The sequence below is a fragment of the Convolutriloba macropyga genome, chromosome 9, assembly GCF_964194025.1.
Source record: "Convolutriloba macropyga chromosome 9, txConMacr16.3, whole genome shotgun sequence".
Lineage (NCBI taxonomy): Eukaryota > Metazoa > Xenacoelomorpha > Acoela > Convolutidae > Convolutriloba > Convolutriloba macropyga.
The window spans coordinates 40757683-40771358 of NC_134476.1; the positions used below are offsets into that span (position 1 = coordinate 40757683).

Sequence of the window (13676 nt, forward strand, 5' to 3'; positions counted from 1 at the left end):
AAGTGGGGGGTGCCAAATGGACGTGGGGGGGGGGGGGGGGGGGGGGGGGCAAAACAGAAAAGATCCCATTAATTCAACTTTTCTTTTGCTTTCAGAGACAATCTTTTTCCATCTTTTCACTCGAGTTAATTAAAACGGTGAAAACAATCGTCGATCATCTTTTATCAAGAATTAAGCAGGCTGCAATGAAGTCCAAGCAAACTGTATATACAGACTCGCAATAAATCGAAGTTCAAACTACTCAAATTTTCGGAAGAACAACATACTTTTTATGATTTTTTATTTTGTTCGATCAACTAATCATTCTCAATTTTCAATACTTAGGTTTTTCAAATTTGATAAACTAATCACCCCTTTATTTCCAGAAGTTCTAGTTTTGAGTCTTTAGCAAATTTTTAGACATTAAAGAGTGCTCAAAAGATTAAAATTCACTTTAGAGCAAGTTGGGAAATTGATCCGACATTCTTCATGTCTTATTTCCTTCAACTTTTGCTGTTCATCTAGCTCCACAATGGTAGTCACTGAAGTTCAATCTCTTTTCTGGACATTATCCTAAATTTTTGCCAGTGGGCCTTAGTTTGCAGTTGATTGGCCTGGGTAGCAACGAATGCTCTTGTTTCCGGCTCAAGTTCCCAGATAAAACTTCGCGGTCTTCAACTCTTTTTTGTCAAAAAAGCTTTAAGAGATGTAACAACTTTAATTAGGAACAACTTCACGTAAACAACTGACAAAATTCCATACATCAAGCTCCAATTCACTTTTAATTGTGTAATTAGTTCAACATCTGATTATCGGCTTCACTTCAATTATAATAACACACATGTTTGATTGTTTGTACGTAAAAATCAGCGCTTCTTTTAAGGAGTCAAAATGAAGTAATAAAAGAGAAGCAGCATGATAAGCTAGGTAAAAGTACAAAATACATAACTTCATGCGTTGGGAACCCGACATGCTAAATAATAACAATAACTATAACAACGACTAACTGCACTTGTAAAATGCCCAAAATATTTTGGAGTAGAGGAGGTTACTAAAAGTAGTGATCAAATACGCCACAAGCGTCAAAACACTTCGGACCACAGAATAACCTGACACCACTCAATCATAAAACTAGGATTAAATTATTAGAAAAGGAAAACAACCAGTGGCCTAAAGTATAGCACTAAATTCCTTCAGTGTAGAAATAGGTACAGGTTACGTTACACTGCTGAAGTTACCGAGAAGCTCTTACGATAATGGAGCTTAAAACACCCACGTGCACGTTTTAAAACGCCAAAAGTTTGCAGTGCCAGATGTCAAAACGCCAGAAATTTCGTTATTCATAGCCAAGTTGACTTCTTAAACTCATAAACTTTCTTCACATTAAAACGTGCAAGTTGCATTTTAAGCAAGATTACGTAACTTTGCAAAAGTCACTTCGCAATTCTGGTTTCACATCTCGAAGAATTGAACAATTTCACTGCTTTCAACTTTGCTTTACTTTTTTTGGACTTTCCGATTGATTAGATTAAACTTTTTGCTTTATTAATCAGAACTTCAAGAACAAAATTGTAATAAATCACAGATGTTCACTCGTTTAACCTTGATACAGCATTATTACAAACAAAACTGATCAAGAATGCTAAAACTAAAATCATCTGTCGCATAAACTTCGAAAACAAAATTGCTTTTATAGCTGGCTAATTAAAGCTTAAACAATTAAATGCTGTTTCAATATCAACTTAAATTTTGTTTACGGTCTTCCCCATATTTCAGGAAGTTGGCATCACTTCTGCATACTTTTGGTACCTGGAACTGTTGCTTGCTTATTGTTGTCCTGTTCTGCATTTGAATTTTCCTGATAAAATTTCATTTCTTAGTTCAAAACTCATAAGAATGATAAACCGTTCCAATGGGAATATGTCAGATTTCACTTAAAAAATCTCAAGGAATTTTCTTATGCAGCATAAATTGACTACCCAGTTTATATGTCACCTTCTATTTTGTAATGCTGAATTGTTAGATTTTGAAAAACAATGCACGTACAAAAGTGTGAGAGTACTAAAGATCTAAAAAACATTATTCGCCTCACAATATATATCAGTCCGATCAATATAGCCATTTTTGAGAGAACTTCACTGAGTTGGCTCTGATCTGAAAACTTGAAAAAGAAACATACCCGGCAGATTGCCGGAAAATAGCCGCCGTTGATTCCAATAAAAATGATTGGGATTGAAATAGAAGATATTGAAAAAAAAAGATTTTTGTACAAAAACATTTTTTAAGTCCGATTTATTTTGATGGCATTTCGTAGTTGAACATAACGTACTTCTGTTTCTTAGAGAGAGGCTACAGGGGCTAGTATCAATACCAATAAGCATTAGATGGTTACTCAGACTTATAGGAACAACGTTCAAATAGCGAGCATCTAAAATTGGGCTTTATGGGTTTATCCCGTTTCTACTTCTGACTTCAATTTTTTATACTGTCTCTGTCCATTTTGAATTGCTTTGCTGAGCAACTGATGTTCAAAATCACTTTTAGCAGAATGAGAGAAGAGAGAAACTAGCCTAGAGAAGTCAAAAAGATATCACGCAAAATGTTGAAAAAGCGGCAATGAGGTAAAGCGAAACATTTTTTTATTCGACGAAGTAAAAAAAACATAGCAGGACAAGTCCTGACGTACAATTCAAAGAATTTTCATTGACTAAAAAAACTAGACCTAAAACGGACTATGAATGGATTGGAAAAACCATTTAGAAAAAAAACCGATCCCAAAAATCGAAAAAACAGTAAAAATCAAAGTGAAATTGCCGCATGTGAACAAAAAACCACTAACGAGAAAGCGAATTTTTGTTCAAACACCGTTTTCTCACTCTACTTTAAAGTTAGAGCGAAAAAATTTCACGCCGCAAAATCACTCTTTTCGCTCCATTTCCCGTTTCGGCGTGACCAAAATCACTCCTCCAATTTGACTTCAAAAATCATGAAAATGTGTGAACAGATCTTGAAAAAAAAAGAGCCGGAAGAATTCCGGAAACGACTCGAAGTAGAAATCTGACTATTCTCACTAATCAGATGCATCACCAGCATATTATCAATCGACAGACAGTGTAACCAATTCACAAAGAAAAGACTGGAGTACTGGAAACTTGACAAAGGACCAAATCAAAAAATAATATTCTCTAAAAATTCAAACAAAATTCTCTACAAAAAGATAACATGCAGCTTCCCATCCATAACTCATAGATATCAAATAGTTATATATTTGGCTAGATCAATTGCCCACCTAGTAGCTGCAGAGAAACGTTAAACAAACTAAAAAAAAAAGACTAAGAAAAACTCGAATTAGAGATTTGTATTTGTTTAAATGAAAACTGCCCTGCTAAGCCTTCAAGTGCAAATTAATAGTATCGACAGCTACAAAAATGCTCTTTATTGAGAAAAAGTTACCAACAAAAAACATTAAATTGGAAGAAATAGGCAATAAACTTAGAAAAAAGACGAAAAGTGGCCAAAATTTGCTCTGATTTACTCGATTTTCTTTAACAAAAACAACTCGAAACTAATATCAATCAGAATGAGAGACATCCAAAAGAGCTACAACAACTGACTTCCACTAGAAAACTCCAAACGCTATCAAAGGTTGAGGAAGAACAGAAACGACATTTAAAACCAAATTGAACAAATAAAAAACGAGAAAAAGTAAGGTGTTTTTTAAATTTTACAAGAAAAAATAAAGCCAAATAAAATTACTTTGAGCAAATAGAGCAATGAAATGCTCGCGAAAAAATGGGCAAGTCATAACAAGCTACAAAAATTGTCTACCATTGAAAAAAAAACGAAAAGCCAAAAATTTAAAAAAGTGGTTAAAAAATTCCTAATTTTTCTGCCACTTTTCTTCAGAAAAAATGTTTTATAACAACAAAATTGTAATCATTTTGTATCCCTGACGATCCTTGAGTAACGAGCTTCTATGCAAATTGCACTTAAAGCAGTAAAACAAAACAAAAGGCCAAAATACATTAAATTTCGTCGAAAAATCAGCAAAACTGATCAAAAACCTCCAAATTTGCATAAAACTCAAATTAACTACTTGAAACCTTCAATTCCTATCAGAACGAGCCCAAATCCAATACAAAATCATAATCAAACCTCATAAACAAGAAAAATTGCAAAAAAAACTGCTTTTAAAAGCCGCACGTGAACAAAAAAAATTCGCTCGCTCAGAGAAAATTTTTTCACACATCATTTCTCGCTCTCTCAAAAACAGCTGTATGAACAAAACCACTCTCTTTTCGCTCCGCTCTTCACTTTTGTTCACCAACCAAATCACTCCAAATTTTTTCACGCGTTTCATTTCCCGCTTCAAAATTCACTCCAATAAAATTGATTAAAAAAAAGGACTTCTCCAATACTCCTCTTCGAGTCGTAAAAAAGACAGCGCCCCAATACAATTCAAATTCTTTGAATTGTAAAAAAATAGGAGCGCTATAATAGCCGGCTGAGAAGATGAGGGCGGCTATTAATCAATCATAAATTACAAATATATGCGGTGTTCATTCGCTTTTGTTCTTCGCCTTGAAAATCACCTCACCAACATCTTCGTTTTCTCTCGAAAAGAAAAGCAAAACTTTCGTTTTCCCATACAGCTTGTTTGTGTGTGTGCGTGTGTGTGCGTGTGTGTGTGTGTGTGTGTGTGTGTGTGTGTGTGTGTGTGTGTGTGTGTGTGTGTGTTTTGGGTACCCATCCGATTATCCAAAACATTAGGCGCAGTTTTTGATTGTGAGGTGTCTCTGATTGACACAAATTTATATCGAATCTGATCAGTTTAAAAGTTGCTCTCACTTTTTTCTTGAAAAAGTCCTTAAAACACTTGGGAGCATTTTCCAGCATCATTGAAAAATACATTATTTGTGATATCAAGTTTGACAGCTCCAGTAAAATCAATAAAAATAGCAACAATCTTTAGCTCTTTTTCCAGTTCATTAAACTTCGAACGTTGGCGTAAAAGATCGGCCTATATTTTCCGCACGTTTACATCTTTTTTGTAGACAGTCAAAATGAAATTTCAAACCCTTTGGGAAAACATTTTCAAACTTGCAAACATTCAATAATAGACAACGTTAACGGACAGCTGACGTAATTTTAAGTATAAAAAACAATTTTTTCGTACTACAGCTGTATTAACTGCATGCAAGAAAAAGACACTTTTTAAATTAAGCACATCAGACTAACGAGTTTCGACATATTATTAAAGATTTTACGCTGCCTTAGACCATGTCTCAATCCAATAATCACTCATAGGGCGAAGAGCCATAGTCTAAAAGAAACATTTGAAATCTATTACTGTGTACTTCAAACTAGCATACATTCGTGGGTGTTAAATCATGCCACCGATTTCCTCGATGTCAGGTTTCTGTGGCACAAGTGTGATAGCAAAAAGCACCTTGAGTAAGACAAGAATATGAGTTTGGCACCAGACTGGATTAAAAAGAACAACACTAAATCTACAACACAATAAGAACACCACTCAAATGTGGATGACGAAACACTATTCAAATAATATAAAACATCAGAACAAGAAAACAATCTCATACTAACAGTCACCGGTTTTTTAATTCGTTAAATCTGGGCTGTTTGGATTAAGTTAGACGAATAGCTACCATCTTTATATCGCCATAATAATCTCCGCCCATGAGCACTATAATAGATAACTTCAATCTTTTTAAAAATGACAATAGCATATACAGGTATTTAACCTTAAAAAATCAGCACCCAATTGAAGCTCTTGAGCCTACTTCAGGTCCATCCACTCCTCAAATTGATACAGTGACCGTTACAGATCATTTAAAGGTTAACTAAAATAACAAATCCAAGTTAAAAACATAACCAACTAAGTTAAATGTACTATTAAACGACAACACAATGACTGCAACAGAAGCATGGATTACTTAGCAGTGAAATATAACTATGTCTCGCGTTTTCAGTCATTTTTCTCACAGATAATAAAGTCATGTCCTGTAAAATTAATTAGGTCTAAAATTAACTGAGCATTTTGAATTTTTTTCAGAACGTTTCTCATTTTCAATCTAAAACAGATAGCAATCACTGCTACTATTAATCTCACTTCTGCTTTTTTCCACTCAATTCTAAGACGCTCACAGAAAACCAAAACCTAATCGTGTGGGATAAGTAACAATAATCTACAATTTAAGACAAATTCCAGTACATCTTCCTCATTTATGCAATCATTCAAACACAGCTGTCAGCTAACAAGAAAATAACCGCGATAGCTTTGTAAATCGGAAGTTTGAAAAAGATAAAACAGCGTACCGAAGAGAAATTTCTGTTTATTAATAGCCGAAATGTTATGTTTTCATTAAGAACCCGCATGACTTATTGCAGATTCTACTAGCTGCTCTCAAATAACCTTCAATTAGAGTGACACACTCCTTTGACCATATCTTCTCGATTAAAAGTTTAAAGTCACTTTGAAAGTGAGGAAAGTCATTTTTGAGATTGAGATAAGTCATATTTAACCAAAAGCTTAATAACGCAAATGAACAAAATCTCGATCCAATAAGCGCAAAAAAAGACGACGCATGGAAATCAGTCAAAATTTCATGATTGAATGAACATAAAGCTAATTTGCAGTGATCGTGACATCATATGTAACAAAATTCTTAAGTAGGAAAAGAAAAAAAAACCAGGAAGGAAGCGCAACTTTATAATTACGAAAAAAACAGAAAAAAAATGAAAGAACATAGCCAACACATTGCCGGAAAATAGCCGCGATAGACGCTTGTGCCCTTCCCTGAATTGAAACAACTAAATGAAGGTAGACAGATCAAACACCGGTCCATTAATCGACCACTAGACTTTTAGGGTGTAGTATTACGAGAGCCGTTACAAATGAACGGATAATTGATCCCGCATTAGAGCGAACGTATTTAGGCGCTAATTAACCATTCTTTCGCCGCGCGCTAAATAAACTAACGCTTGTTAAGACTACCAGTACACAAGAATTTAAACAACTCAGTTCGACTTATTTAAATAACACAACTTTAGGCCTGGATCTCCTCGCTTATATCCAGGACAGAAAATGTACGCTGTTGAACGTAGGCGGCCTGTAAAACCACCGTTTCTTTTGATTTAAATTACTTCTGCTTCTGACAGTTGCAATGCAGATCTTTCCCCCCAAGTTCAATAAAGATGAAGCAGATTGCTTCAGTGGAAAAGACAATAGAGTCTCATAAAAAGCCCCAAGAAAACAATAATTGTTGCGGTTTTAGAAGAGGGGAAAAGCAGAAAACAGGCGCCTACGAAATCAATAATTGATGCTCTCAGCTGTTTAGATTTTTATTATTTTTTGGAGTTTCAATAATTTTTCCGTGAGATAAAAAAAAGAGTTAATTCTCTTGCCTTCTCGGCCAATAGGAAAATTAAGAAGCACCTCACTATGAACGTGAGTTTGTGATTCGCTCCCTATCGGCCCAAACGGAGCTGAGAGGGATTTATTGTTTCTCTCAGCGAAGTGGGACGGAATAAAATTAGAGACAAATAACAGAGCCAACGACCAGCAGCAGACAACTGCTTCATTTTTTCCTACAAAATAAATTTCAAAATTCAAACAGAGAAGAAATTATATAAAAGACTTCTAACTTAGAACATTTTCCAATTTTCAAACAGAACATTCTTACGAGAAACCGACTTGAAGAAGTTTCAACGACACACTCACTTAACAACAACACAATCGAGTAACAGCTCAACCCGGTTAAATACTGCTCAGTGTAAGCCTGTTTATTTAAACTATCTATTTATTTAATTGAACTTTTCAGCCCCCCAACAATTTTAAATTGAGACTTATAGCACAGACAGGTCTTAGGCATATATCTTTGCCTTCGATTTGTTATATCTTTTGTCAAGTTTGACTGGCATACAAAGAGATCCCGTATTGTGTGATCTGTAGCAGCCCAGCCAAATTTGATAACTGGTGCGCCCAGAGGAAAGAATCACGCCTGAATTTTTGTTTTTCTATCCGATCGGATTAAAATAGTAAAATAACCACTACCACAGAAGTGAAAGCACAATAATAGACAAACAAATAGAGTAATATATATCAAATTTACGGCCGAAATAAAGTAAATTTACATGAAAATAGTAACAGGCAACTGATTCTTTGCTCTTGTAAAAATGTTCTGACCCAAGTGGGGGTAATCTATGTCCGATTTTTAGTTTATTTATATAACAATTGAAGTACTTTCACATTTTATAGTCAAAATTTAACCAAAAACCATCCCCCCAAAACCTATTTAGCCTAATTTTAACCCAATTTTCACCAAATTTATGGTTGAATTTTAGTATTTTCACTCTAAATAATTGAAAGTTATACAAAAATCATCCCCCCATAACCTGTTTAGTCTATTTCTAACCCGATTTTGACCAAATTTATGCTTAAATATTAGTATTTTCACACTAAATAATCGAAATTTATACAGAATTTATCCCCCCAAAACTTGTTTAGACTATTTCTGACCCGATTTGGACCAAATTTATGGTTAAATTTTAGCATATGCACTCCAAATAACCAAAAATTATCCAAATTTCACCGCCCCAACACCTAATTAAACTAAACTTTAGCCGATTTTCACCAAATTCACAGTAGAATTTTAGCATTTTCACACTAAATAGCCGATTTTTAACCAAAAATCACCCCCCCCCCCCCCAAATCATATTTAGAGTAACATATGTCTAATTTTTACTGAATTTTTGACCAAAATATAGCATTTTCAAACAATTTAACGTAAATCTAACCAGAATTCATCCCCCCAATACGTGTGTAGTGTAATTTATATCTAATTTTCTACACATTTAAGCACACGTTGTTGCATTTTCACATTAACTAACCCAATTTTGGTTAAATATAAGCCTTCCTTAGTTTAATATTCACTCTGTTTTATCAATTCCTTGACCCGGGTGGGGTAATATTAATCAAATTTTAACCAAATAAACATCATTTTGACCTAAATTCTCAAATATTAACCAGAATTTAACAAAATTAACGTTATTTTTTATTAAAATTTAAGGGAAACTAATCAGATTTAAGCTGTAACAACATCAATTTTATCCAATTTTAATCAATTTTACACAAAATTTAGCCAATTTAGCGTCATTTTTACATTATATTATCCCCCCAACACAGATTTGTAGCCTGGAAATAACATAAATTGATGAGAATTTCCCCAGTTTAGCCGTTTTCACACAAACATTTTCACCAATAGAGGTTTTAAACAGTGCATGGACCAAACTGGAATAGTTATTGTAGAACATCTTAATCTAACAGCAATAGAAAACACTAGAAGGGGTAAAATAACACGATTTATTACTGACGGAATTACCTTTGTAGCTACTTTCTACGTGTTTGAGCATAATTCCCCAGCTAACTTTTATATAACCTATGCATCTGAGAACCCTAATTTTCAGAATTTACTAACTTTGTTAAAAACAAAAAACAGTGTGATCGAGATTCCCGCAGAAAATTTAGCCAATAATTAATTAAAAGAGCGTAAACTAGCCTTTTTAACCCAATTTGTACACAAATTTATCATAAAAAAGTTGTTGTCTCATGTTAAAATACGGTCATTAACAGACTCAAGCACTTTAGAAACAATATTAAAACATAATAATAGCTACAAAAATACTACTACTGATGTACTAAACATCCCGTACTAAACGTTTTTATACTGTCTTCTGTGTAATTTCATACAAAAATACATTAATAAAACAACAAAAACAATTGTTCTATGTTAATTATATGTCATATATTAAAGTAAACGTTCAAGATTTCAATATAAGTATTAAAGTACATAACAAAATAGGCAAAGTTTCATATTATTTAACTGATCAGAACAGAAACTTTTTACGCATTTACCATCACTCTTCTAGCGAAACAGAAACTGAAATCTACATAACTTACAAGTGGACCAACCCAAACTTTAATGAACTTTTGTGTGCTCTAAGAAATCAGAACAGTGTGATAGAATTAGCATAAATGTTATCATCCTGTGTGTGGATGAGCCACCAAAATAAAATTTCCCCATTTGGTTTACAAATCTTAAAAATCATTAAACCAATACATCAACGTTTCTCCTGATGATCCGAGTTTACCAGATAGAGTTAAATTACTTATAAAAACAGAATTTGTCACACAAATTAGATTTTCAAAAATAAACAGATTTCACCAATACTCTGTTGAATTTAAACACTCTGAAAGCACTTATCCTTGGTTATTAAATTTTACCGTTGAGCAAACCGATATTTACTCTTGGGTTGAAATTTTTAGCACTGATAACGGCAAAAACTTTGAATTTAAAATACAATCCATAAACGGTCCTAAACAAATAAAATTCATATTACAAAACAAACAGTTCAACTTTCTACTTTAGTATTAGCGTTTTATTACTTAATTGTCATAACAAAAATATTTTCTACACTAATTACCCAAACTAATAAAACTTTCGTATAAAATATTCTTTTCGTACACTAAAATAAAACATGACAGCGAACGTTGTTGCGTACCCCGACATAGCGTTAGAGAAATTTACAGGTTTAGATCCATCTGAAGATGCCCAGGAATTCTTTAGTTTAATACAAAGAAAAATCCAATTCTCACTAGGAACAAGAGACCCTGCGGATGCTGGCTTGCAAGCAGCATACGACGCTAGACAAAAAGCGCTGTTTATTCGGTTTTGCGTGGGCCCACAGCCCAATGGCTTGAAACCTTAGCACCTGGTTTAGCATGGAATGAAGTTAGAAATCAGTTCATTGCCCGTTTTACTGATGCAAAAGACAAGTATAGGAAAAGAATTGAGGTCGAGAGTATTAAAAGGCAACCAGATGAATTGATAAAAAGCTATACACACCGAGTAACAAAAGCAGTTGAAAAAGGATGGCCAGATCCAAATTTTAACAACGACCAGCGTAACGCTAAGTGTATGGAGTACTTTGTAAGAGGATTAACGCCACCTGCACTCAAGCAAAAGGCACATCAGCGGTTAATAGAAAACCCAGCTACAACTTGGCAACAATTACAGGATCATGTAGCAACTAAAGACTTAAGTTTTTCTGTTAGCAGTGAATTCACGGGTACTGCCTCTAGTATCGACAACAAAAATAGAAATAGAAGGGTTAAAAAACCAACTCACACAAATTCCAAATCTAATGAAAGATCATAAAATAAACGCCACATACAACAACGACAATCCCAGATTCAAACAAAACCAGACTAGATTCTGCAAGTTTTGCAAACGTTCAGGTCACACAATAGCTTTCTGCTTTAAGTACAAGTACTTTAAAAACGAAAACCGAAACCCACCTCAACAACGAGAAAAGTTCACAGATAATTATAAACGTAGTAGGAGCCATTCACCAGGTCAACAAAATTACAAATCAAACAATTATGACAATCGAAATTCTAGGGACACACAGAGAAATAGTTATAACCAAAATCAATCCAATTATCAAAACAACTCTAAATCAGACTACCGACATCGATCACCCTACCCATCAAACTCTTCAAACAATTACCGATCATCTTCTTACGATAACCGATCACAGGAACGACAAAATAACCATCGAAACAACTCTTACAGAGATAACAATAGGCAAAATAGTAGGGATAGACAAAGCAACGGTCCTCCAAGATCAGATAATCGATATCGTGATAGGAGTAGAGACCATGACCGGGATAGAACACCTACTAGACAAAACCATAATAATCATTCAAGAGATAACAGTGAAGGGCGAAGCCCTCGAGTTCACTTTACCAGTGAAACTTCCAGAGACTATTACAATAATGAGAATCACAACGACGAGTATTTAAACTAGACAGGTCTCCGTTCATAAACACTACTGATAACAAAGCAAGTTACTCACATATTTATATTGATTTATACCAATCCGTCGGAGACAAAAATAAAAATAACGGCTTAGAAACACAGTTTTTATTGGACACAGGAGCATCAAGCTCTATAATTCATTACCAAACTTATCTTAAACTATGTAAATTACAACACATTGAGATTAAAGCTTCAAAAAATCATACTTTAGCGGTTAATGGTGAGAAACTAAAACTTCTAGGTCAAATTACTTTCAAAACTTCTTTCGACATTGAAGGAAAGTATCAAGTGGAAGTTACCACATGGGTTTCAGCCAAAGATGGTTGCAAGCCGAATTTGTTGGGAATGGATTTCCTTGAATCTACAGTAAAATCTACTGACCTAACCACTCCAAAAAATGATTTAAAAAATTACCCTGAAGTAGCCGTCACATTATCTAGATACCAAACGAAAAGCTATCCATACATTAGCTCTTACAAAATTGTAACTCTTGACCAGCAACTACCATTAGCACCAAAATCAACTCGAGTAATATCAATTAGACCTCCGAATGAATTCTTCAGAAAGGGAACCTCCTTCGTAATTGGAAGTGAACTGCAAGCTCAAGGAATTTATACTTAGAACGTTCAGTGTTTTAGAAAAGAAAAGGAATTACCAATAATGCTAAACAATCCTCAAAACAACAAGGTTGTCATCCAAAAGGGTCCTATTGGGCACACTTTAGAAGACATTGAAAATAGACAAGACCCAGAATTCTCTGTAGTTGACAACGTTGCATTCATAAACCACCTAATGAATAGTGACACTAATTGAATCAAATATTCCATGTTAGTGAAAAACAAGGTCCAAAAATTTCAAAAATTCAAAATTTCTTTGCAAGCAAAACTCCTGAAAAACAAAAGAAAACAGAAAAGCGAAAAAGGCAACAAGATTTTACCAACAACTACGAATTAGAAACAGACTTTAGCGACGACCTCAAGAATCTTAGGCCACAATTAGAAACAACTGATGAAAACATCAGACCCGTTGAACTTCCCAAAGAAAAACTTAACAGATTTGACAAAACCAATCAAGCGTTTCTCAAAAAATTTGATTTCAGTCAAGCTGACATCAATGACGAAAACTTAGACAAATTATTGAAAACTCTGACTAAAAATAAGGACGTTTATTCTCAACACAAATACGATGTGGGAAAGATAAAGCAAAAACTTCATGTCAAACTTTTACCAAATTCAACTTTAACCAAACAGAGACCTTCCAAAGTACCATTACATTATCAAGAAAAACTAGAAAACCTTTTGGAACAACTGTGTAAAACAGGTATAATCCGGGAAATGGGTAATGATAAAGAAAAGGGATCAGAATTTATTAATCCAATCATAATCCTACCCAAGGGGAACACAGTAAAACTGGTTATAGATGCCCGATATTTGAATTCAATAACAGATCTTAGTCGATATTCATAGCCACTAGAGCCAATCGGAAGCCTATTAACTAGACTTAAAGGTAATTTCTTCACAACCATTTATCTCTGTTCAGCTTATAACCAAGTTCCTTTAACTGAGGAAACCAAACAACTTGTAAGTTTTGTAATTGGTCCAAAGCAATACACATTTGAACGCGGATTTTATGGTCTATGCGGTCTACCTAATTTCTTCAGTCGTATAATGACTATCCATTTTGCACCATTAATTAGAAAAAAACAAGCTATAACCTACATTGATGACACCATCATGCAAGCGCGAGATGAAACCGAAATGTTTGAAATAATTGACAAGTACCATGAACTTTTAAGGA

The 13676-nt window shown here is 34.1% G+C and overlaps 3 protein-coding genes across 4 annotated transcripts in view; 1 reads left to right on the forward strand and 2 right to left on the reverse strand.

Annotated features, from left to right (window-relative positions):
* The window catches only part of LOC142345782 (ADP-ribosylation factor-related protein 1-like), a 247986-nt gene that overhangs the window by 128546 nt on the left and 105764 nt on the right, over nt 1-13676 (reverse strand). The window lies entirely within an intron of this gene.
* The window catches only part of LOC142345783 (ubiquitin-conjugating enzyme E2 A), a 177287-nt gene that overhangs the window by 1614 nt on the left and 161997 nt on the right, over nt 1-13676 (forward strand). The window lies entirely within an intron of this gene.
* The window catches only part of LOC142345779 (innexin unc-9-like), a 72889-nt gene continuing 60872 nt past the window's right edge, over nt 1660-13676 (reverse strand). The window contains exon 8 of one of the 2 annotated variants that reach the window (XM_075398113.1): nt 1660-1837. The gene's annotated coding sequence lies outside the window, so the exon portion shown is untranslated. Of the gene's footprint in view, nt 1838-5356; nt 5841-13676 lie in introns of those variants that run through there. The other variant, XM_075398114.1, reaches the window with a different exon arrangement.